Below are 26,464 nucleotides of genomic sequence, written 5' to 3'. Positions count from 1 at the left end.
TATAGTATCGATTAACGCATACTGCATTTAAACCAATACAAGATATACAAACTGTTTACCCATTGTATATCATATGACTGTTTGGGTGAAACGAAATTGTGTCCAACGAACCGTCAATGGTCACATGACTTAAGAAAAGTACTTGTTTTTGCCAACTTTTTCATAAACTGATCGCTGGATTATTATTTTAGTTATTTTGTTTAGTTTTGTTAAACTTTTGTATATTGAGCTATTAACAGAATGGGAGAGAAGGAGGTAAGATTGACAAGTATACATGGTATGTCTTGTTTTTATTGTGCTTTGAATGAATGCCAAAAATAGGGTAAGAGTCGAGGATAAATGATAATATACATTTATTTGCGTCTTTATTTCCCTATATGAAATGCCAACTTTTTGATCATGCACATACGAAAGCTCCCTGGATACTTTTGTCGATGATACATTAAAGTATCTCCTAACCAGGTTTATGTAAATTTTGATATAAAGTAGATATTTTGACTGTAGATTCATTCTTTTCTTTCAAGTGTATTGATGTCGGCTAAAAGTAATATAGATTTCATATATTTTGCTGTGTTTTTTAGTTACGTCTCATTTTTTTTTTAATTATTAAATGCATGAAAATGAGGGTTTGTCATTGTTGCTGTTTCAGAATTAATCATTTGATTTTGACAAAAGAATTAAGTACGCCAGACGCGTATTTCAAAAGAGTTCAAATGTCAAATCAATAGCGATTGTGAAGAGCAAAGAAACCCAAATTTTCCAAAACGTTATGCGAAACTTGGCTTTAAAGGACGTCCGTGTTTAGGGTACAAACAACTGAGTATTTAAAACGCTTCATCTTTCGAGACTTTATCAGACATTCTATTCAATCAAGTTTAGTAATAAGGACCTTTTAAATCATCATAAAAGAAATAACAAAAACTGTGAAGAAAATTTGAGATTGTTATAAACTATTCGAAAGACATCGTTTTAACGTTTTAGACACTTCTTTCGTTCAACTTGAATTTACTTATAAAATTTCTTGCTTTCATTTTATGTTATATTTTGCACGCTTCAATTAACACGCCATATCTTACTTTGTTGAATGCGATTTACAGATTTAAAAAAACGATTAAAACGGTTACTCCAAACTGACTTTTTAAGACTGTAAAGTTACTGCCTTGAACCCTTACATTACCTCTGAATATGTTTTCAAATCTATGTTTTAAAGTTCATTATATATAAATATAAATATATAAACAAGTCTAAATTGAAAGCTACGTTCAAACCTAGTATGATTGTGTTGGATAAAAACCGCAATTTTTATACGTGTGCTTGTAAAACTATTTTCGTTGTAGAAGGGTCTAAATACAGCACAAACAACAGTTTCCAAAAGACCAAAAAAAGTGAAAAAGTATCTTTACAAAGCGCATTTGACTAAAAACAATCGTGTGTCTCTGATAGACAGTTGTCTTGTATTGAAGATTTGCAAGCTTCAACAAACACGCAAAAACTGGCACAGGAGTTAAATTAAAAAAAACTTGGTGACAAAATAAACTATCAAAACCCGCTCTATTAGGGTACAATTGTAGTGACTTTTTCGTTTCCAGGCCCTTCACAGTTGTGGATCGTCAGTTCTCGTGAGAAAAAAAAGTGATCATATTTTCTTCCTCGACATCATTTTTTTCCTCGAAATTCATACTCTATGGTAAATATTGATGGTATCAAATTTGACTTCGACATAGAGTGCCTTCAATGGCCATCGAGAAAAATTACAAGTAGTTGATCTCAATTATATATACATGTTGGAGAGCCTTTACAGCCGAACAATACCAAAGGTATAACGGTTGACAGAGAGAGAGAGCAAAATACCAAGAGTATAACCAATGAAGTCAAGTCGACAGAGAGAGAGAGAGAGAGAGAGAGAGAGAGAGAGAGAGAGAGAGAGAGAGAGAGAGAGAGAGAGAGCAAAATACCAAGAGTATAACCAATGAAGTCAAGTAGACACAGAGAGAGAGCAAAATACCAAGAGTATAACAAATGAAGTCAAGTTGACAGAGAGAGAGAGAGCAAAATACTAAGAGTATAACCAATGAAGTCAAGTAGACAGAGAGAGAGAGAGCAAAATACCAAGAGTATAACCAATAAGGTCAAGTAGACAGAGAGAGAGAGCAAAATACCAAGAGTATAACCAATGAAGTCAAGTAGACAGAGAGAGAGAGAGAGCAAAATACCAAGAGTATAGCCAATGAAGTCAAGTAGACAGAGAGAGAGAGAGAGAGAGAGAGAGAGCAAAATACCAAGAGTATAACCAATGAAGTCAAGTAGACAGAGAGAGAGAGCAAAATACCAAGGTTATATCCAATGAAGTCAAGTAGACAGAGAGAGAGAACAAAATACCAAGGTTATAACTAATGAAGTCAAGTAGACACAGAGAGAGATCAAAATACCAAGAGTATTACTAATGAAGTCAAGTAGACAGAGAGAGAGAGAGCAAAATACCAAGAGTATAACCAATGAAGTCAAGTAGACAGAGAGAGAGAGCAAAATACCAAGGTTATAACCAATGAAGTCAAGTAGACACAGAGAGAGATCAAAATACCAAGAGTATTACTAATGAAGTCAAGTAGACAGAGAGAGAGAGAGCAAAATACCAAGAGTATAACCAATGAAGTCAAGTAGACAGAGAGAGAGAGAGAGAGGGAGCAAAATACCAAGAGTATAACCAATGAAGTCAAGTCGACAGAGAGAGAGAGAGAGAGAGAGAGAGAGCAAAATACCAAGAGTATAACCAATGAAGTCAAGTAGACACAGAGAGAGAGCAAAATACCAAGAGTATAACAAATGAAGTCAAGTTGACAGAGAGAGAGAGAGCAAAATACTAAGAGTATAACCAATGAAGTCAAGTAGACAGAGAGAGAGAGAGAGCAAAATACCAAGAGTATAACCAATAAGGTCAAGTAGACAGAGAGAGAGAGCAAAATACCAAGAGTATAACCAATGAAGTCAAGTAGACAGAGAGAGAGAGAGCAAAATACCAAGAGTATAACCAATGAAGTCAAGTAGACAGAGAGAGCAAAATACCAAGAGTATAACCTATGAAGTCAAGTAGACAGAGAGAGAGAGAGAGCAAAATACCAAGAGTATAACCAATGAAGTCAAGAAGACAGAGAGAGCAAAATACCAAGAGTATAACCAATGAAGTCAAGTAGACAGAGGATGAGAGAGCAAAATACCAAGAGTATAACCAATGAAGTCAAGTAGACAGAGAGAGATAGAGGGAACAAAATACCAAGAGTATAACCAATGAAGTCAAGTTGACAGAGAGAGAGAGAGCAAAATACCAAGAGTACAACCAATGAAGTCAAGTAGACAGAGAGAGAGAGAGAAAAAAAATACCAAGAGTATAGCCAATGTAGTCAGGCAGACAGAGAGAGAGAGAGCAAAATACCAAGAGTATAACCAATGAAGTCAAGTAGACAGAGAGAGAGAGCAAAATACCAAGAGTATTACCAATGAAGTCAAGTAGACAGAGAGAGCAAAATACCAAGAGTATAACCAATGAAGTCAAGAAGACAGAGAGAGCAAAATACCAAGAGTATAACCAATGAAGTCAAGTAGACAGAGAGTGAGAGAGCAAAATACCAAGAGTATAACCAATGAAGTCAAGTAGACAGAGAGAGCAAAATACCAAGAGTATAACCAATGAAGTCAAGTAGACAGAAAGAGAGAGAGAGAGAGAGAGAGAGAGAGAGAGAGAGAGAGAGCAAAATACCAAGAGTATAACCAATGAAGTCAAGTAGACAGAGAGAGAGAGAGAGAGCAAAATACCAAGAGTATAACCAATGAAGTCAAGTAGACAGAGAGAGAGAGAGAGATAGCAAAATACCAAGAGTATAACCAATGAAGTCAAGTAGACAGAGAGAGAGAGAGAGAGAGAGAGAGCAAAATACCAAGAGTATAACCAATGAAGTCAAGTAGACAGAGAGAGAGAGAAAAAAAATACCAAGAGTATAGCCAATGAAGTCAAGCAGACAGAGAGAGAAAATAGAAAACTATTAATTAAAAAAACCTGTTTAAAAAAGATTAATTCTCTTTATGGTTTAATTTTTGGTTTTCTTCCTTTTTCTTTTCTATTTTCGTCCTGGTATAATGTGTATGTGTAAAACACTAGTCCTTTGATGTAACACGTGACCACATCATTAACTGCGTTTATTTCTTATCCCTTTTTTAAAGTGTTTTTGGTATTCTCACTGCTAGATATATAATCAATCATAGTTTCTAAATAAATTCCGTTGGTTGTAATTTTAGTACTGATTTCGAGTTGAGCTCAATTTTAAACAGTTTATCATCTTAAACTGCAATAAATATATGGTATTCGACTTGTTTCAGTTAATCATTTATCTCGATATATCTGTAAAAAAAAACCTTGAAACTTAGTATAACTCTATATTTTGTTGAACCTGTGCATACTATTTTAACCTGTCCTTTACCTTATTCACTTTTATTTTATGTCGAATGTTTTCAAAAGAAAATTTAGGCTTCAATTACTTCTTTGTCAAATTTATTTAAAATTTATAAAGATTTAAAATTTAGATTTTGTAGTGCATAGTTGTTTACTTATGTATGTATAGATATTACCTAATGTTCTACGAACCTTGACTTCTTCCCTCTATTCAACATACAGATTTTTCAAAAAGGATCAACGCTGTTAAAAAAAAGTTCTTTTGTAATTTCACAAATCAGATATCACTGTCTAATAGATTACTAGCCCTGGGAAAATTTTAAAACCAACTTGTTCAAGACATATTTATGTAATATATACAGTGACTCTCAGGGAAAAGACATAGCTAAAGAGCAATCAAAGTACTGACATACTGAACATCGGATGACCTCAAGTTCTTTTGGATCACAAGTACTTACCTCAGAAAACCAAATCTCTATACCTGAATGTCAGGTTAAGGTACATAGATATATTGTTTTCTGAGACAAGTTCGTGTGTGGATGATGAATAAATGACAGAGAAGTCACCCTCACCGTTATAACTTTTTATAGTGTAGTGATATAATCATTTGTTCTTATATGTTATATTAATATTTGTATAGCAGATCATCTTTTAAAATAAATCTACAGGCAATTTATCATTCATTTGTATACAATTCTATATTATCATTCTAATAATAGTGCAGTGCAAGTGCATTATGGACGATCTTCTCTAATAATTGATTGTTGTAATAGATTGGATTTGAGTTTCATTCATATTTTCCCGCTTTTGTTGAAAAAACGTTACCGACCTTTTCTTCCACATGTATTAACACACATTTTCGGTATTCATGGTTTTTTATTGACACATATATTTCTTACAAAAAAAAATCATATCATTTATCTATGTTCTTTAAAATTATTTTCTTTTATAAATATAACAAATCTATAACAAGCGTTAAGGAATGTTATTTTGCAAGTTCGATACTAGACGCGTAATTATGCGAAATACGTTCATTCAGTCAAAAACGCAAGTCACGTCGTTAGAAATGTCTGCAGCAACATTAAACCGGAATAACCCAACCTAACTAATATTTTTAACAGAATACTTGAAGATATTAATATTAGTTATTTTGGTATAACCAGGGGTGTACAGAATTTTACATCGTTGGTGAAAATTCATACACCCTTCCGTACAACCCTGATTACACCAAGATTAAGAATTTATGTCTTATGAATAATTCCCATTTGCCAATTATTGGTAGAATCCGTTACTCTCCTTGGAGTCGGCCGAGTTGAGATTTAATTTTTTCAAATTTTTATCCTCAAATTTTTTAAGGTCGATATTTTACCTCTTTTTTTCCTTTTTTTTTTTACATTTGTTCTATTTTTCTTTATTTTTGTAAATTTTTTCGTTTTTGGCAAAATTTTATTCATCCCGGGGTGAACAAGGGTGTGGTGTTATCTACACCGGGGTAATTAACCAATCAGATTGCAGCATTTTTTATGCATAAGAAATTACTATTTTTACATACGTTGATCGAACCTAAAGAAAATAAACTCATCATAGATACCAGGACCAAATTTTGTTTATACACCAGACGCGCGTTTCGTCTACAAAAGACTCATCAGTGACGCTCGAATCCAAAAAAGTTAAAAAGGCCAAACAAAGTACGAAGTACATTGAGGACCAAAATTCCTATAAGTTTTGCCAAATACAACGACGACAAAAACATTTTCATGTGCGTCTCGAGTTCGCCAGTCTTACGGCTTTTGACTTACATAATTTCAACCTTTTTTAAAACATAGTATTGTGGTTTTTTTAATTAAGAATAGAAACCTCATGACGACATGCATATACACGTATCGGATATGACTTTGTAATTGAGCTTAAAACGGGGATTCCCTTTTTATATCTTTTATGCCTGAATTACGTTCGAACTTTTGCTTTAATATAAAATATCTAAAATAATATAATTCATGTTTTATAAGTTTTTGTAGAACATTCAATATGAATGTAAAAGGCTTATTACAGATATTAATACATATACTATAATATCGCTTACATTACATGTAACAAAGCGAATTAGTTTTAAATTGCTTAAAAGTAAACTTGCATGTGATGAACATGTTAAGGGGGTAGAAAGGGGAAAATACAGTTTTATGTTAATCTGTTTTTGGCCTTTTTCAAGGTGTTGTTAACTGTTGAGATAAATTTAAACTGTTAACAGTTTTCAACCCACCGATGTTGTTAACTGTTTTTGCCAAAATCGAGAGGTGTTGTTAACATCTTATTGACCCCCCTCTCAACCCCTGTTATGTACATTTAGAATTGTCCTAAGATTTTAAACCATTTCAATTCATTTTTATGTTAATCTGTTTTGGCCATTTTCAAGGTGTTGTTAACTGTTGTCTTAGATAAATGTACACTGTTAACTATTTTCAACCCACTGAGTTAAATGTTATCAGCATTTTTGCATTTGTTGTTCACTGTTTTTGCCAAAATCGAGATGTTTTTAACATGTTATTGGCCCCTCCCCCCTGTTAAGTACATTCAGTATTGGCCTCAGATTTTTTTCCTTTTCAATTCTTTCTTAATGCATTATGATGTTTATCCCCCTTTCTCGTAGATGCAATAACCATAAACCAGCGATTCATAAATCATATACAAATGATCAATTGGAAAATATAGGATAAAAGATATACTATATTAAGAATGTGTTTGATAATCTCTTAAAATCTAAATTGGGGGGAAAGCCATTTGATATTCTGTGTTCTCGATTTATATTTCATTTCGTTACATTTTAATATAAAGAGTTTTAACGGGGCATTAAACAATTGTATTGTCTGCAACATTTAAAAATGATAATTTAGAAATAGAACTTTTCAATGATACTAGTATCGCTATTAGCTGCCAGTTTATTCAATTTTGTCATTAAGAGCTCAAAACATTGCTGATGTCATTGTATTATTGGTTTAAAAGTGAATAATTCAACCTCGATAGAATTATTTCCCATTCGGTCTTTGATTAAACCTTTGTTGGAGTCAATGATGGTGATACATGGCTGTGTACATAATGTATATACAACTCGTCTAAACATCAACCCAACAATGTTAGTATATATATATATACAACTCGTCTAAACATCAACCCAACAATGTTAGATCTGTAAATTTGCTTTCGATATATATAGTTGAATAAAATGAAAAAATAATCTAGAACTGTGGGTCTGTATACCAAAACTTCATTCAAACATTAACTACTTGTATTAGGGGTACTGTATCGATGTAACTCATAATACCGAGTAGATAATCATATAGAAATAAATGCAGGGAAAGTAGGATCTCTTGAAATCAATCAACATGGGGCGTTCTGGTAAGCAGGGTAAGCATCTCTTGCAAGCCTTTAAATAATTATATAATATCAAATAATGTCATTCTCATACGTGTGTGTTGAATCGTTTAGGGAATGCTTGATTGCGTGAAGTGATAATATCAATATGTTATGATGATACTAGAAAACCCTTTTTATATAAATTATATATTATATATAGTTAATATGACATAACGTTTTATGACTTTTTGACACTTTAAAACGAGTTTGATATAAATTCTAAAGAAATGACAAATAAACATTTTCATCCTGTCAACTTATTTATTAAATAAAGCTTTGAATCAGCTTTCACGCACTCCTAGTTCTCTCTGATACGAGGTGTCTTTATGATATCTGTTTTCATTTTGTGCGAAGCCATTTTGAACTGATTTTCACAGTTCATAATTATTTTTTTTACACCTCTTTCCAATGAAATGGAAGAATAGAGCGCTTATTAGCATGTTTAAGACCCTTTGCGATAGTGTTATGTGCAAAATTCAGTGGTTCTTGTTGTTTCCTGTCCTCCAAATTTGTCATTCCCTCAGGGGACGATGTTATTTTTCTAATATTTTAAATACATGTACATGTAGCTAACTACAAGATATGGAATTTGGTTATTGTTGGAGCTTTCTGTGACTTTAAGTGCATTGGCAACAATACCAATTTTTTTTAAATGCAGTGCTGTGAAATCGTTCAAATGTCTCATTTAAGGATACAAACGTTCGATTTCACTCAGTACCTACGGGTTGTGGAATAAACTTCATCAGGTACATCATATCATTTACATATAATTACGCACCTGCATACCCATATTGAGAGAGAGACAAAAAATACTGGCTATAAAAAAAATATATAAAAAAGAAGATGTGGTATGATTGCCAATGAGACAGCTATCCGCAAAAGACCAAAATGACACAAACATTAAAATTTATAGATCACCGTACGGCCTTCAACAATGAGCAAAGCCCATACCGCATATAGTCAGCTATAAAAGGCCCCGATAAGACAATGTAAAACAATTCAAGCGAGAAAACTAACGGCCTTATTTATGTTAAAAAAAAAAATGAACGAAAAACAAATATGTAACACATAAACAAACGACAACCACTGAATTACAGGCTCCTGACTTGGGACAGGCACATACATAAATAATGTGGCGGGGTTAAATGTATTTCCAAGTTAGTCCATATTGACGCTTTATTTGGTAATATAAAGGAAAACAATCTTTACGAAGAAATATTTTAAATTCTTAATAATCGCAAGGAGGTTTAATTTTGTAATAATACAAGACCGTTGCATTATTTTTTTACAATTGGGTTAATGTTATGTTTGTATGCCCGTTTACTGGTGTCTTTGATCAATACTCATGTAAGAATACGACAGCTACGTAAATTATACCAATGATGAAGAAGAGAGAGAACTGTTAGTGGGTACTACAACTTTTAGTGGGTATATGTACTTCAACGGTAATGACAAACTGGTTCTTTTAGGTTATATACAGAACATTCTGAATCGTATGGTGTTACAACTGGTATAGAATATACCGGTAATTCCCTTGCTCTGTTCTCATTTATTGTAAATTGTCACAATTGTTTTCATCCCATTCTTGGCATTGTTGAGTACTTGACATAGAAAAATAGGACTTTTTTTCAGTTTAAATATCTTATATGGATTCCAATTTCACATTTGAATTGATCAAATGATGTTGGCGTATAAAATTAAGCTAAGTCATGCAATGTTTATTCACCTCTTTGTAACCTTTCAAATAGTCTCAAAATATGTAGAACACACAAATAAAAATAGTATCAAGGTCTTTATAGTCAATTAATATGCAAACATATAATAGATGTTTGTCATGAAATGAAAGAAAAGTTTTAAAATAGCCTATTTAACACATGTCTGATATGGTTTAACGATGAGCTGAATTAAACACAAATTCACAGGTGGATTATACGGGTGGCTTTTCGCAATAGTTCTGTGAGCACTCATACAGAAGGGAGGGCTTGGCGATTACTTATAAATAATAAGTAATTTTAAGAATTAAACATTTATGTCAACATTACAATATGGACATGCGATATTCTATAAAATATAAAGATTTATTTAAGGCAATAAACAAAACGTTTTCGCTTAGAGTCTTTATAAGTTTGTTTTTAACTAAATAGTTTGGGTCAGTTATGGTTCCATCTATGGCATTTTCTGATTGTTTTACTTTAGTCGTATCGGTCAAATAATCATCAACATTCAACATTTTCTTTCATTGATTTGGAAGGACTTTTTTAAAGTTTGATGCTACTTTAAAAGAATATTAATATGCTTATTTTTCAATTCAGTCGCATTGAGTTTCAGTCCATCAACCATGTTCCTTTATCAGTTCTGAAGGACTTCGACAAAACCAACCAAATTTTTATGTTTTCCCTTTTGTTCAGATTATACATGTTGTTGTTCTCTATTTCTATTTTTCTATGTCAGTTTTTCAGCACCTTTTTTTCTATGTCAGTTCATCAGCACTTAGTATTGTATGTCAGTTCATCAGCACCTCGTTTTCTATGTCAGTTCATCAGCACCTCGTTTTCTATGTCAGTTCATCAGCACCTAGTTTTCTATGTCAGTTCATCAGCACCTAGTTTTCTATGTCAGTTCATCAGCACCTAGTTGTGTATGTCAGTTCATCAGCACCTAGTTTTCTATGTCAGTTCATCAGCACCTAGTGTTCTATGTCAGTTTATCAGCACCTAGTTTTCTATGTCAGTTCATCAGCACCTAGTTTTCTATGTCAGTTCTTCAGCATCTAGTTTTCTATGTCAGTTAATCAGCATCTAGTTTTCTATGTCAGTTAATCAGCACTTAGTGTTGTATGTCAGTTCATCAGCACCTAGTTTTCTATGTCAGTTCATCAGCACCTAGTTTTCTATGTCAGTTCATCAGCACCTAGTTTTCTATGTCAGTTAATCAGCATCTAGTTTTCTATGTCAGTTAATCAGCACTTAGTGTTGTATGTCAGTTCATCAGCACCTAGTTTTCTATGTCAGTTCATCAGCATCTAGTTTTCTTTGTCAGTTAATCAGCACTTAGTGTTGTATGTCAGTTCATCAGCACCTAGTTTTCTATGTCAGTTCATCAGCATCTAGTTTTGTATGTCAGTTAATCAGCACTTAGTGTTGTATGTCAGTTTATCAGCACTTAGTGTTGTATGTCAGTTCATCAGCACCTAGTTTTCTATGTCAGTTCATCAGCATCTAGTTTTGTATGTCAGTTAATCAGCACTTAGTGTTGTATGTCAGTTCATCAGCACCTCGTTTTCTATGTCAGTTCATCAGCATCTAGTTTTCTATGTCAGTTAATCAGCACTTAGTGTTCTATGTCAGTTAATCAGCACTTAGTGTTGTATGTCAGTTCATCAGCACCTCGTTTTCTATGTCAGTTCATCAGCATCTAGTTTTCTATGTCAGTTAATCAGCACTTAGTGTTCTATGTCAGTTAATCAGCACTTAGTGTTGTATGTCAGTTCATCAGCATCTAGTTTTCTATGTCAGTTCATCAGCACCTAGTTTTCTATGTCAGTTAATCAGCATCTAGTTTTCTATGTCAGTTAATCAGCACTTAGTGTTGTATGTCAGTTCATCGGTACCTATTTTTCTTTGTAAGTTCATCAATTAACTGTTTTCAAAGCTGATCTTTTTTTAAATACTAAGGCTTTTCTACCTCAGGAATAGATTAGCTAAGCTGTACTTGGCAAAACTTTTAGAACTGTTTGGTTCTAAATGCTCTTTAACTTCATACTTTATTTGGGCTTTTTACTTTTTTTACTTCGAGCGTCACTGATGAGTCTATTGTACACGAAAAGCGCGTCTAGCGAAAATACAAAACTTTAATCCTGATATCTTTGATGAGTTTATTGAATATATATAGAATAATAGGTAGTTAAGATATTCCACATGATATAGTCAGTATCTAAAACAAAACTACCTATTATTCTGTTTATCTGTAATTATGACGTCACACAATGTATGCCTAATATTTTCAGTGATACAGCCAGTACGCTGATACTCGAAAATATTAGGCAGTAAGATGAAAGGGAAAATTTACTAATTACCGATAAACAAGAAATTTGAAGTTGATAGTTTATAGTGTTACATAATATTTCATAATATTTTAAATATTGGTATATGATAGGAATTTTACCCGCCGATGGATTAAGTGTTGATTTTGTATGCAAGTCATGCAAAGTTTCTATATTACGACAGTCATTTAATTGAATTTGTAGACCTTCCACATGTTCCAATTTGGTTTTAAATTAGTACAATAAATGCGGCATGAAGAAATGCCCAGTCTGGTGAAATTATATAAAATTAATTCAGTAGTAGATAAAATCTGATTTTAAATACCAATACAATACCGCTCTTCTTTTAAAAAAGGGATAAGGTAGGTCAGCGAAGGCTTTTAATTCCAGTTTTGTTTAGTTGTTTTGAATGTATAAAAGTAATAATTCCATGCTTTGTAAACATGCGCAATTTGAAATATTTTATTGTTTTAAAAAATAAATACCTATTATGACTTTTATTTACAAGACTGATACACATTGCTTCGTGTGAAGGCATCTTAATTTTATGTTTATTAGAGTTTCTATTTTTGCTAACTGTATTAAATCTTTGACACACATATTTAAATCATTTTACAGTACGTCTTTAAAAATACAATTGGGACAGTGTAACATAAGTATTTGTCTACTTATATAACGATGCACACCAATTCCTGTAGACTGATATAACAACAAAGTGTAGGATACATTGAGTAATGTGTGTCAAGGTACTTTTAATTAATTACGTATGCTGTCATATTTAAGTTATTTCTTCTGAACGCTTGTTTAAACTGGATGGCCAATTTACCTAATAACTTGTAATGCTTATACAGTCTTCATTATTTTATGTTCATAAAGACTTCTGCTGTTTGAGCACTGTCTTATTGTAAACATCATTCGATTTGTGTATTACCACTTAATATTTACACACACTAGTATGATTTAAATAAAGTAGATACATTCAAGATTTATTAATATGTTGCTGTCATACAATCTAATCTTTTAAAATCAAAGTACTATTTCAAATAGATTTATTATTGTCATGTTTATGACAGCAGTTTTTTGTGAGAAGAACAACTATTGTGTACTTTTTGGGGGGCTTTTGAAATATTTTGTTTATACTGTTATTGAACGGATTGTCAAAAGTTGGAATTTAGCCTTTGATACATAGTCCGATATAATAACAGCCGAAAAAAACGTGCATGAATTTAATGAGTTAAAACTGGTAGTACTTGCTGGTTTCATGTTAATCTGTGTCACACTTAACACTTTGTTTGTTCTTGTTTGAGCTATTTACAACTCAAATAAGCGGATGATTAAGTGTGTTTCAATACGACAATTTAACTGTTCATAAAAATGTCGATACAGGTCAGAATACTAGTATGATATTTCAATAAAATTATTATATGATTTATATATTAGGGAATACGTTTATATGATCGGCCGAGAGGGCTTCCGGTAGTGGCTCTTGGAGTTATTCCATTTTTCGATAGACAGAACTGACGGAACCACTTTTTAAAACCAATGTAAAAAAAAGAGGTGTCAGAGATAATATCTCAAACCAGCTCAACGTTTAAACTAATTTTTATCTCCGTGTTCATCGTTAGATTAAAAATAATGATAAACACAATACATTTATTTGAATGTTTTGGTTAATTTTTTAAATTAATAGCAAAATAAATATAGTCAGGCCGATGCACTGACAAAAATATACAATTCACGTTTTGCAGAGAAATAGACTTTGGGAATTAATTCCTGATGTCCAATTATAAAGTATTTTAAGGATCAAACGATAAATATACTTGGTTAAGAAGTCGTTTCATTCCAATGTTTTGTTTATAGTTGTTTTTGAGTTTGCAGAAGTAATCTTCGTGACATTATGATTATACTCCATACACAATATTTTCCAATCTGGGTACCTATATATTATTAAGAATGATACTCGATGCTTCGTGTGACGGCATCCTAATGTAATGCTAATTACCCTTATTAGTTATGCTAAGCGTATCAAATGTTTGACACACATACATTAAACATATTTTATTATCAGGACCGTGTAGGACAAGAATTTGTTGTGATATACTTTTAATACATCAATTCTCGTAGAATATGTGATTAAAATAAAGGAGTAGGTCCGGTTAAGGCCAATTATGGCCTCAAATTTCAAGTTCATCTGACGAAAGATTCTGGACACTTTTTAAACACCATATAGATAGTTCGGTATTCTTTTAAGATAGAAACTGTTTTACGGAAAACAAAACCCTGATTTTGTCAAGTATTAGAACCATAGACTCCTGTCTAAACTCAGGAGCCTCTGGCTATCGTTAGTCTTGTGTGTTTTTTAATTAGAGTTCTTTATATGTTTTGGAGTTAAATGTGATATCCAATTTTAGTGAACTAGTACACCTTTTATTAAGATTCCAGATTAGGACCATCTCCGGGTGCGGGATTTTCTTGCTGAGTTGAAGACTCATTGGTGGTCTTCGGCTGTTGTCTGCTCTATGGTCGGGTTGTTGTCTCTTTCACATATTCATTATTTCCATCTCCATTTTATGATTGATACATGGAATAGGCGAGGCTCTGGATGTGTGTAAAGTTATGGCTACTCGACAGGAAAATATATGGATACGTGTTTAGATCTATGAACCTGTTATCAATATTTATGGCGTCAAGGGTTCAAAACTTTGATTAGATTTTTGGATTTTCAAAAGTGCATAAACAATGCCTTTGTAACAAAAAACAAAGGTTCACGCTTGTGATATAGTAGATATGACATGCCGCTCAAATCGACCGATCTTGTCTATGTGGACGGATATCCAAAAAAAATTTCCACGATGCATGTGCAACCTGCATATTTATTCTGTTAAACCTTTAGCCATGAAAATCCAGCTAATTCGTTCCCAAAGTATCATATATGCATGGAAATAGTAACAGTGTATTTGGATAAATTTTTGATTAAATCACTGACTATAAAAAATTGATTGGTAGGGGACAATTCCATTTATTGAGTGGCGAAAATGATCTTTAGGGATATAAGTACAAGTATAAATAGTCCCAAAAAAATCATGCTTTATGAGATCAAAGGGCTGATATTATTAAATTATGGTTAATTTTCCTATGAGAATCCTTATCTGATTGGTGTATCTCATGTTGACTAATCTGGTGTTTGTCGTTTGCTTTTACATTCATCTCAATTCATATCAACAATATGAAATAATAAAACAAGGAATGTCTTTATTGTCACTCGTATGCCACTGTATTTGAAGAGTATGTGTCAGGGGTACACGCGATACACTACCACATCAATATTTTTTCGTATTTTACAGCACAATATTAGTAGTACGATTTAAAAACAATTCTTTTTGTAACGCATCTTATGGTTAATTATCACTGTATCTAAATTACATTTATTTTTCTATAATGTAAGAGAAACAAACCATTACAATAGTACTTCACTAATAAGAAATTAGGAGAGATAGTGTTTTCCTCATGTCCATAGTTTAACTATCTATGACACAAAGTTTAATCTGGGCTTGCACTTTTTCTTCCAAATATTGCAATCTTCTTTTATTGTATAGTATACATTAAAAATTACCTTTATCTTGGTTGCTATCAACATTTTTTTTACATTTTGTTTCAAGATCAAAAAGCTCTTTGTCATAGTTATGAAGAACATATTCTTTATTCAGCTATATAATATGTGGGTTATAATACAATAATGCGTCGTTTTAAGATTATATTGACACCAGATCATATTTTATACCACATATCATATTATTTTTAAATTCTTTTCGTATTGTTGATCATTTCTATCATTTCAATATATATTTATGCCTCACAAAATTGACCTTTACAGGTTGCCGTTTAAATGTCGGATCAGGTTATACAGACTTGCAAACATGTTTACATTTCTGACGCCATATTTTATTGTTTGGTAGCTGCGGATCAACAGAGAGGAAAATGATGTTGTTTTCGTTAATAAATTGAAATACACATGTATATTGTTGGCTTAAAAACAAAAAGGTGGTTTTAAAATCATACACTGTTTAGAGAAGCATATTATCGGTACAAAATCACACAAAGACAACCGCACATGTTAATCAAAATCACACGAACACATCCTTACATCAAATGTCAATCAGAGCACCAACATAACCTCACACATTAATAAAAAAAACACTCCAACATGTTACTTAAAACACCAACATATTATCAATCATCTAACCCACACCAAAATAACCTCATACATTAATCAAAAACACACCAACACAAACTAACATGAAAATAAAGAAACACAACATCACACGTTAATAAAAAAAAAACTCCAACATAACATCACACGTTAATCAAAATCTCAACCACACAATATCACATGTGAATCAAAAACACACCAACATAATATCACACGTTAATCAAAAACACAACAACACAACCTAATACGTTGACCAAAAACACACCAACATCACATCACATGTAAATCAAAAACAAATGAACACAACCTCACAAGTTAATCAAAAACACACCAACAAAAACTCACACAATAATACAAAAAAAGCATATCTAAATTGTTGTATTTCTTGCTTTAGTTGTTGCCATTGTATTGACTGATGTGCTATCTAGATAACTATAATATTAAGCTCAATAAACATCTGAGTAATATAATATGTTCAACAGAAACTGGTTCAATTCATCTGATTTATCATAATGAATTTACACCTGTGATTTTAGTTACTCATGATATTTTAAACTCAATGCAACACTGTAGTGAGTTTTTTCACTTTACATTGATTTAGCAAATCTTGGCTGTTAATTACAACGTTCATTATACCTATTTCAATAAAAATTTATTACGAAATGTCTGATTCACAACAACTAACTGTTTAACATACACTATTTTCCAGAAGGAGATTTTAGATAGAGGGAACTGGTCTGGACGTTTGGACTTCATCCTATCATGTATTGGATTTTCTGTAGGTTTGGGAAATGTATGGCGGTTTCCGTATCTGTGTTACAGAAATGGCGGAGGTACAATTTATTTACGGCAAATTGTCAAACTAAGATAGAAAAAAATGCACTTTAAATGATTAGTGCGATGTTTAGGTTTCTATTAATAAATGAATGTAAATGTGCCACTATTTTTAATAAAATATTGCAATTGATCAAGTAAGTGTACTCACAATTTTAAAGGTAGTTTAAGATTAAAAAACTTTTCGTTTGTGCTATATTTTGTATTAAAGGTATTGACTTGTTCTTATTATTTCAAGTTCTTATATTTCTACATGTATACTTACATTTAGTTGACATGACATAAATGTAAAAAGATAATGTCTGTAAAATGAGCCCCCCCCCCCCCCCCCCCCCCCCAAGATCAATTGTCGTAGATTGTGTCCACAAAACATACCAAATAGTAAGAAACCTTATACTTGTTTGGCTTTCTCACTTTTGTGATCTGAGTGTCACTGATGATTCTTATGTTGACGAAAAGCGGGTCTGGCGTATCAAATTATAATCATGGTACCTTTGATAACCAGTTACTATATATTATCAAATATACGAATTACAAGAAGTTTTCCTATAGAAGTAAGGTGATAAGTTGTTCATTAGATTTAACTTTTGTGAATTGTGAATATAAAATGTTATCAATGGTACCAGGATTATAATCTAATACGCCAGACGCGCGTTTCGTTTACATAAGACTCACCAGTGACGCTCAGATCAAAATGGTTATACAGCCAAAAAAAATACAAAGTTGACGAACATTGAGGAACCAAAAATCCAAACGGTTGTGCCAAATACCGCTAAGGTAATATACATAAAGATTTTCACTATTTTTTTTTTGAAATAAAAAATGAATGTTTTCGTATTTCTACAGGTGCTTTCCTCATTCCATATGCCATCATGTTGGTTATTGCTGGAATACCACTGTATTTCCTTGAGTTGTCATTTGGACAGTTTGCATCTCAGGGGCCTATTACTGTTTGGACAGTAAGCCCTTTTTTCATGGGTAAGAAATATATATATTATCTTCCACACGATAGTCTTCTGCATATTTGATAATGTGTATTCAACTAATAAGACAAACATGTGACACGATCTGAGATTTGCATATGCATTTGGAAAAATATATGTCATGACGGTATTTTGATTCCGATTTTTGATTGAATGTGTTTTTCTCTCTCGGTATTTTACTTCTAAGCACATATCAAACCTTCCCAGACTGCATTAGAAATGATAAATAATCCGTTTGGTTTCTATTGATTTTTGTCGAGCCTTCGACTTTAGTCGAAAAAGCGAGATTAAGCGATCCTACTTTCCGTCGTCGTCGGCGTCGTCGGCGGCGTCAACAAATATTCACTCTGTGGTTAAAGTTTTCAGAATTTTAATAACTTTCTTAAACTATCCTTGGTTTGTACCAAACTTGGACAGAAGCTTGTTTATGATCATAAGATAGTATCCAGAAGTAAATTTTGTAAAAAAATTAATCCATTTTTTCTGTATTTTACTTTTAAATGGACTTAGTTTTTCTGTGGGGAAACATTACATTCACTCTGTGGTTAAACTTTTTAAAATTTTAATAACTGTCTTAAACTATCCTTGGTTTGTACCAAACTTGGACAGAAGCTTAGTTATGATCATAAGATAGTATCAGAAGTAAATTTTGTAATAATAACTCCATTTTTTCTGTATTTTACTTTTAAATGGACTTAGATTTTCTTCCAGTTAACATTACATACAGTCTGCAGCTAAAATTTCAAAACATTTATTAGATTAATTAACTATCCTAGATTTTTACCAAACTTGGACAGAAGCTTCTTACAATCAAAAGATAGTATCAAGAGGAATATTTTTATTGATTTGTTTTCCTTATTTTTGTTGAGCCTGCGATTTACAGCAAAAGTAGGCGAGACACTGGGTTCCGCGGAACCTTTACAAATTTTTATATGAGGAGGGAATTAAATCATTACGTTTTTTGAAGAAGATTGGAAATATGTGTCAGTGAAGCTGTAATGCAACGACATAAAATAAGTCCAATTTCTGTCTTAAATTAAACAACACGTTTCTTTCAATAGCTATAAGTATAAACTTATTAAAAAAAACCGGATGCACAGCTTCAAAAGTAACTGAATATAACATATAAGATTAATTGAAAAGTTGGGATTAGGGAACAAGAGAAATGCTCTCATTAAAAACAATATCCATGGCCCAATTATCAAACACACTTATTATTTAATTCTTGTAAATGTCAACTTCTTGTCTAATCAAACTTGATTTTGCCTTTTAATTATTATAGTACAACTAAATAAAACAAAACAAAAAAGACATATAGAGGTATCTACATAAATTTTAATTTTCACTTTAGTATAAGCATAATTATAATGATAATAATTTTAGGAGTTGGATGGGCCATGGTCTTGATAAGCGCTATGGTTTGTACTTACTATAATGTTATCATCATGTATTCCGTTTACTATATGATGGTTTCATTTGTAAATATGGATGGCGATCTTCCGTGGCAACACTGCGATAAAGAATGGGCATCAGACCTCTGCAGAGAAGAACCATACCCAAAGTTCGATAGTATGACAAATGAAACAGATAAAATTAAATCGGCAATAGGTGAGTTAATTTCAACATATATCCAAAATAAAATGTGCAATTGAACTTAGTTCAAAGTTGGTTTTTTGTTTGGAATCCTTTCATTACTTTTTCGTTTTTCAAATCTTGTCATTGTTTTAAAATCTGTATATTAATGACTGCCATGAAACTATCCAGACAGCAATAGAAATAACTCAAGTAAGAAATAACAACAAGAAATATCTTATGTTTATTGTATGTCATTTCAAATGTCATGTTTGGTTTTAGATGTTTCCTCTCTGTTAAGTTTGATTATCTTATATTATATTGCAGAATTAAAGGATACAAACTGCTTAACTGGTTTGCTAAACGACTTGTCAGAATCATTTTCTGTGACCTACAGTACTTATAATGATCTTAATTCATCTATTCTTATCCAAAATACGACATCATGTGATAAGGATCTGAAACTACCTAGTGAGGAATACTTTGAGTAAGTAAGAATTAAATAAATATTTAAAGAAGAATGTATGGTCGCAACGCACAATGACTTTTCCCCCTTATGAATCCAAGTTACGGGAATTTGTTATTCCTTTTGGTGTAGAATGGTTTTGATTAACGCGGGATGAACTGTGAACCAATGTTCCTGTTTTTTTTGTTTTTCATTTCGTCTGTCTTTTATATAAAAATAATTATCGCTATTTTGTGTATTTTTCCATTGATCTTTTTTTGTTATAATTTTTCAAATCATGCTACTCCTTTGAGATGGAAGGTTTTCGCTAAGCACGTTGCATTGCTAAAGAAATTGATATGAAGTTGACAACGTCGTCATATGTGAAATAGCGATAAACAGATTATCATTGGTCATCTCAACTCGATTGGCTTTCTCGCTTTCGCCGTCCCGACTCAAGCAAGAGAATCAATCTCGTTCAGATTATCATCGATAATCTATAAATATCTAAAATTGTCGTGTATGTTTTTTTTTGTCAACACGCTTTTTTTATACGTTGGTTAATGTTCATGTGGACCCTTTGGCTAAAATGGCCGTATTTTCACCTCAAAATTTTCTCTGAGTACAGGCAAACCTGTGCATCTGGAAAACCTGTGCATCAGTTGAAAGATCGACTTCACCAACTCATAAAACAGAGCTTTTTCTATAAAAATGGGAATCGTAGATACAAATTTCTTGTTTTGGGATACAATAATTCATATTTTGTGAAGAATCACACTGAATCTTCCAGAAAATATACTGAAGATGATATTATTAAAATGCTGGACTTTTGATCGACAATATATTTGTTGAGTTTGGAGGATTTATATTTCAACAGACAGTCGGTATTCCAATGGGTACTAATTGTGCACCCCTGCTGGCTGATTTGTTTTTGTATTCGTATGAAGCAGAATTTATTCAGAACCTTCTAAAAGACAAAAAGAAAAAGCACCTTGCTAAATTCTTTAATTTTACTTTCCGATATATTGATGATGTTTTGTCATTGAACAACCCATACTTCAGCCAATACTTACATCTCATATATCCCAGTGAACTTGAAATTAAGGATACTACTGATACTAGAAGGACTGCTTCATACCTTGATCTTTTCCTCAATATTGACGTAGATGGACGACTTCACACAAAAATCTATGATAAACGGGACGATTTCAACTTCCCAATTATCAATTTCCCATTTCTCAGCAGTAACATACCCTCTGCCCCTTCGTATGGTGTTTACATATCACAATTGATCCGTTATTCACGTGCTTGTTCACACTATACGGACTTCATATACAGGAGTGTGCTCCTTACGCAGAAACTGCTCCAACAAAGTTATGAGGAGGACAGATTAAAATTGACACTCCGTAAATTTTATGGACACCATCACGAATTGGTGGATCCATATGATGTCTCTTTAACCAAACTAGCTAAGGAAATTTTTACCACATGGTAGATTGTGGTTTGTCATTATGTCGTCTAATCGTTTAATTACCAAACGTGACTTATTCCCGATTGTGACTGTTTTGCTGAATGTGAATTCGCATTACTATAAGACGTGTTTCTGTACTTGTTTATCCCAAATTCATGTATTTAGTTTACATGTTTAATGTTATATTTGTAATTCTCATTAGATTTTGTCAAATGTGTTGACGTCTTCTTATTATATATTTAGGTGTGACGTATAGAAAAAATTATCACCTCCTCTTTATTAATTATATTAAATTTTGTACGTTTATTTACGTTTGAAGTTGGATTCATAACAAACTGGACATATATATATATATATTACAGTTAATTGCTATTAATTAGTATTGCAATATGCATTTTGTTTAAATGAATTATCAGTATTTAGTTCTAAATCAATCCTAATTCTATCTCATTTTTGAATGATAGTTTTTCATATGTGACGTCATGCTGTTTCTAAATTTCATAAACTCAAATGTGGCATAACGTTTCTGCCTTTTCGCCATCGTATGTGACGTCACATTTTTTTTAATTACGTTGACGCCTGAACTGATTCGGATGTGTGTCTATTTTGTGATAAACTTGGGTTTAGTTTTCTGTAATTAGTTAATATTTCAGTTTCATTATGTATATCGCTTTCATATTCATTTGTTAAAATTTACTGGTTGCAATAGCAGTAAGTGTTCTATATTATAAGGATGTTCTTATCCCGTGCATAAAAACAATGCCGTGTTTGTCAAAACCTTTTCAACTTTTGATCTTCAGTGCTGTACAACTTTATACCTTTTTCACGTTCGATCTTTTATGTCTAGGCGTTATGTATTCAGGTTTAGTTTTTTGTAATTTTTAATACTTCAGTTTCTTTATGTATATCTCTTTCATATTCATTTGATAAAATTTACTGTTTGCAATAGCATGAATTGTTCTATATAATAAGAATGTTCTTATCCCGGGCATAAAAACAATGCCGTATTTGGCGAAACCTTTTCAACATTTGATCTTCTGTGCTGTACAACTTTGTACTTTTTTCACTTTCGATTTTTTATATCTGGGCGTCAATGGTGAGTCTTGTGTGGACAAGGCGCGTTTTTGGCGTATTGAATTTTAAACCTGATGCTTTTTGTTATCTATTAATCATGTTTTTCTTTGTCTAATATGTTCTCCTATTTATTTGTATTGTAGTCCTGTAATATGTTGTCATTTCAATATTATATTTAACTTTGCCATTAAAGTGCGAGGTTTGGCATGCCATAAAACCAGGTGTAACCCACCACTTTTATTCCCCTTTAAAAGTGTCCTGTACCAAGTCAGGAAGATGGTCATTGTTATATTATTGTTCGTTTCTCTGTGTGATGCATTTTAACGTTGAGTCGTTTGTGTTTTCTCTTATTTTTGAGATATTGAGATAAGACGTGGCACGGTACTTGTCTATCCCAAATTCATGTATTTGGTTTTCATGTTATATTTGTTATTCTCGTGGTGTTTTGTCTGATGATTGGTCAGTTTCTGTGTGTGTTGCGTTTCGGTGTTGTGTCGTTGTTCTCCTCTTATATTTAATGCGTTTCGCTCGGTTTTGGTTTGTTGCCCCGATTTTGTTTTTTGTCCATGGATTTATGAGTTTTGAACAGCGGTATACTACTGTTGCCTTTATTTAAGGCATAGCATGCCCTAGATAAATAGAATTCAAATGCATTGTATGATTTAGAAAATTCATAACTTAACTGGATTTTGCCGTCTCTGCAGAAGATGATAAAATTAACAAACAGTTGAGTTTACCTTGATATGGTCCCCTCAGGTACACAGTTTAAATAACCAATTATTGTCAGGTATCTATTGTCCATCTAATGTCCATGTGAATTAAAAATGCTCACTTTAATTATTACCTGTTGGGAAGTTATCACAACCTGTTTCCCAACTTAGTTTATTTTGGCACCTTCTGGAGGAAGGAAAAAAGTGCACGGCAAAATCCTGGTAAGTTTTAATTTTCTAAAACATAAAATATACTTAAAATTCATTTAAATATGGCATGCTATGCCCGAAATTTGTTACAGATGCGCAGGTTTGTCTATACTCAGAGTAAATTTTGAGCAGAAATTACGGCCATTTTAGCCATAGGGTCCACATGAACCTTAACTAATTGGTTGTTAAAATTGACAGTTAGGTTTTTGTTTCTTGTGAATCTGATTTGTTTTGTCTTCAATTAACTGTTAATTTATACTTTATATAAATTAAAGTCCAAGAAGTTATAGTTGGTAATATTGTGTTTATAATCAACAAAAGAGATCTTTAGTTGTCTATTGACTCCATACATAAGTATTGCCCTAATAGATATGTTCTACCAATCTTTTGTATTTTTACAATATATCTATGAAAATAAATAGATGTAGAAATATTGTTAGAATTTGACAGAGCATAAAAAAATTCACAGATAAGTAAAATAACGAAATTGTCGATCGACTTTATATTCAACATTAGTTGAAGCACTAGGTTTCTACAAAAACAATCAGTTCATATATTAAATGCTGTAATATAAGTGCACGTTTGTCTTATTTCAGACGATATGTCCTACGGCTGCATGAGGCAAACGGATTTGGTGATTATGGAGGTGTTAGTTTGAAGTTGGTTATATGTTTACTATTAACATGGGTTGTTATTTTCTTCTGCTTGATGAAGGGCATCAAATCATCCGGAAAGGTAAAGGCCGAATTAGAGCAAAAGAATGAGACGAATCAGACAAATGACAATTTGAATTAAACAAACAAACACACTTATGTTTCCGTTACAAAAACATATATGATGTTAATATGTGGGATTTTCATTTTAATCTTTCTTTCCTTAATTTCAAATTACTAACATATTTTATGTCGAGCCTGTTATATATGTTTTGTCACATAAGCAAGACTTATGTATCATACTTTCTGTCGTCAAGGTCAGCGGCTTCAGCAGTTAGTCTGCAGTAAATAAACTCACCATAGATACCAGGATTAAAATTTTATGTTAACCCCAAAAGCGCGTTTCGTCTACAAAAGACTCATCAGTGACGCTCGAATTAAATAATAACAAATAGTTAAGATAGAAATAACTTTGTCTAACTTTCAATAACGTCATGGGAAAATACATTAAAAAAACATCGAACTCCAAGATAAATAAAAGAGAAAGTTGATAAAACTAATTGCTCGCCTTAAGTTTATTAACCAATGGAATGAATAGAGAATTGCATCTGTGGTGACAATAATTTGTAATCATATTAAAAGTATTTTACCGTCACCTTTATTACATTTTCGACACAGACTTCATATAAATATTTCAGCATACACATCACATTTGTCTTCAATTAGCTGAATTAATTTTTATTCCCTGCTGTGATATTATTCCATGCTATTAATAGTATTTTTTAAGCTACATGTTTCTGTATATTTATTATCAGTTATCACATTCTAGATGAGTAGGACGAAAGACTAAATAAAGGAAATGTTTTTGAGAATAAAAGTAAAAACGGAACTTTACTAGGTTTATAACAAACAACTTAAATGCTTAAAAGATCACAGCGGAAAGATCAATATCATTTCAATTAGCTACTCCATCTTCATTTCTAAAGACCTATTCGAAAGTTCTTCAAAAAAATTGTTCTTCGGGGAGTGACATTCATTCATTTATACTGCAATTAGTTGTGTTTATTTCCCAAATATAGTAACACAGCTATATTTTGTACAATGTGAATTTCAACATGGAAAATTTTTTCCACAGTCAGGAGTTCATTCAGGAATTAAAAAAGTTCGAAACTTGTGGTCCAATTTAACTTGCTAACAATTTATTGATTTAAGTTGCAGTATAAATACAGTATAAGATCAATGTCATACAAATATAAACTTTTTTGTACTCGGCACAAAACCGGGAAAGGGCTCGATAGAACCTCTCCCATCCATAGTTTCTCAGCCTGAAACAAAAAAGTTTAATTTTTTTCTGACATTGACCTAATATTGCATATTGTCAATCTACCTGAAATGGTCTACTGTTAATTTCTTTATCATATTATATTTATAGTGGTATTTCTCGTTTTAAATTGCATGTGCATGCTATATTTTGCACAGCCAGTCTAAGGATTATGAAAATATTTATTCTTCTTTATTAATGGAAAACAGCATCAGTAACATAAGTCTTGTAGTATCATGTTCGCCTCGAGTGTTGGACCTCGTGGCCATGGTTTGACCCGCGTCGGGCAAATAAAGACTTGAAAAATAAACACATACTAGGATTGAAATTTTGTATTTGCGACAGACGCGCGTTCCATCAACAAAAGACTTATGAGTGACGTCACGATCGAATCTGAAAAAGTTAAAAAGGCTAAACAAAGAACGAGACTGAAGAGCATTGAGGACCAAAAGGTTTCTAAAAGTTTTGCCAATGAAAAGGGGAACTAAGCATTTATCTTCTTGTCCTTCAATAAGCACACGACATTTAGTAGTTAGACAAAAGACTTTTTGGCCTTAGAAAGAGGGACGAAAGATACCAAAGGGACAGTCAAACTCATAAATCTAAAACAAACTGACAACGCCATGGCTAAAAAATGAAAAAGACAAACAGAAAAACAATAGTACACGTGACACAACATAGAAAACTAAAGAATAAGCAACACGAAACCCACCAAAAACTAGGAGTGATCTCAGATGCTACGGAAGGGTAAGCAAATCTTGGTCCACATGCGGCACCCGTCGTGTTGCTTATGTGATTACAAATCCGGTAAATAGAAGTGTGACATTTCTTATGAACTAATCGGATAGGTTCCTATTCATTTCACAATAATATGTAATCGTCCTTAATTTGCATTTAATTTGGCGCTGGCCGTGAAACAGCAATCCATCTTACTAATATCTATTTATTGGTTGTATCCACTGCTACGGCGTTTCGTAAAACACTTTCGAGTGAAGTCGCCGTAAATGTTTTTCTTATTTAGGCAAAATTAACAACCAATGTGCCCGTACATTACGTTTTTTTTGGGTTTTTTTAGGGAAAATTT

General features: G+C 32.3%; 1 pseudogene; it reads left to right on the top strand.

Moving 5' to 3' along the window:
• The first annotated feature begins 87 nt into the window (after positions 1 to 87).
• LOC134697233 (sodium-dependent proline transporter-like) overlaps positions 88 to 26,464 on the top strand; it is a 37,250-nt pseudogene continuing 10,873 nt past the window's right edge.

The sequence above is a fragment of the Mytilus trossulus genome, chromosome 14 (genome assembly GCF_036588685.1).
Source record: "Mytilus trossulus isolate FHL-02 chromosome 14, PNRI_Mtr1.1.1.hap1, whole genome shotgun sequence".
NCBI lineage: Eukaryota > Metazoa > Mollusca > Bivalvia > Mytilida > Mytilidae > Mytilus > Mytilus trossulus.
The sequence above is the reverse complement of the archived record's forward strand: the minus strand, read 5'-3'. Positions and strand labels throughout refer to the sequence as shown.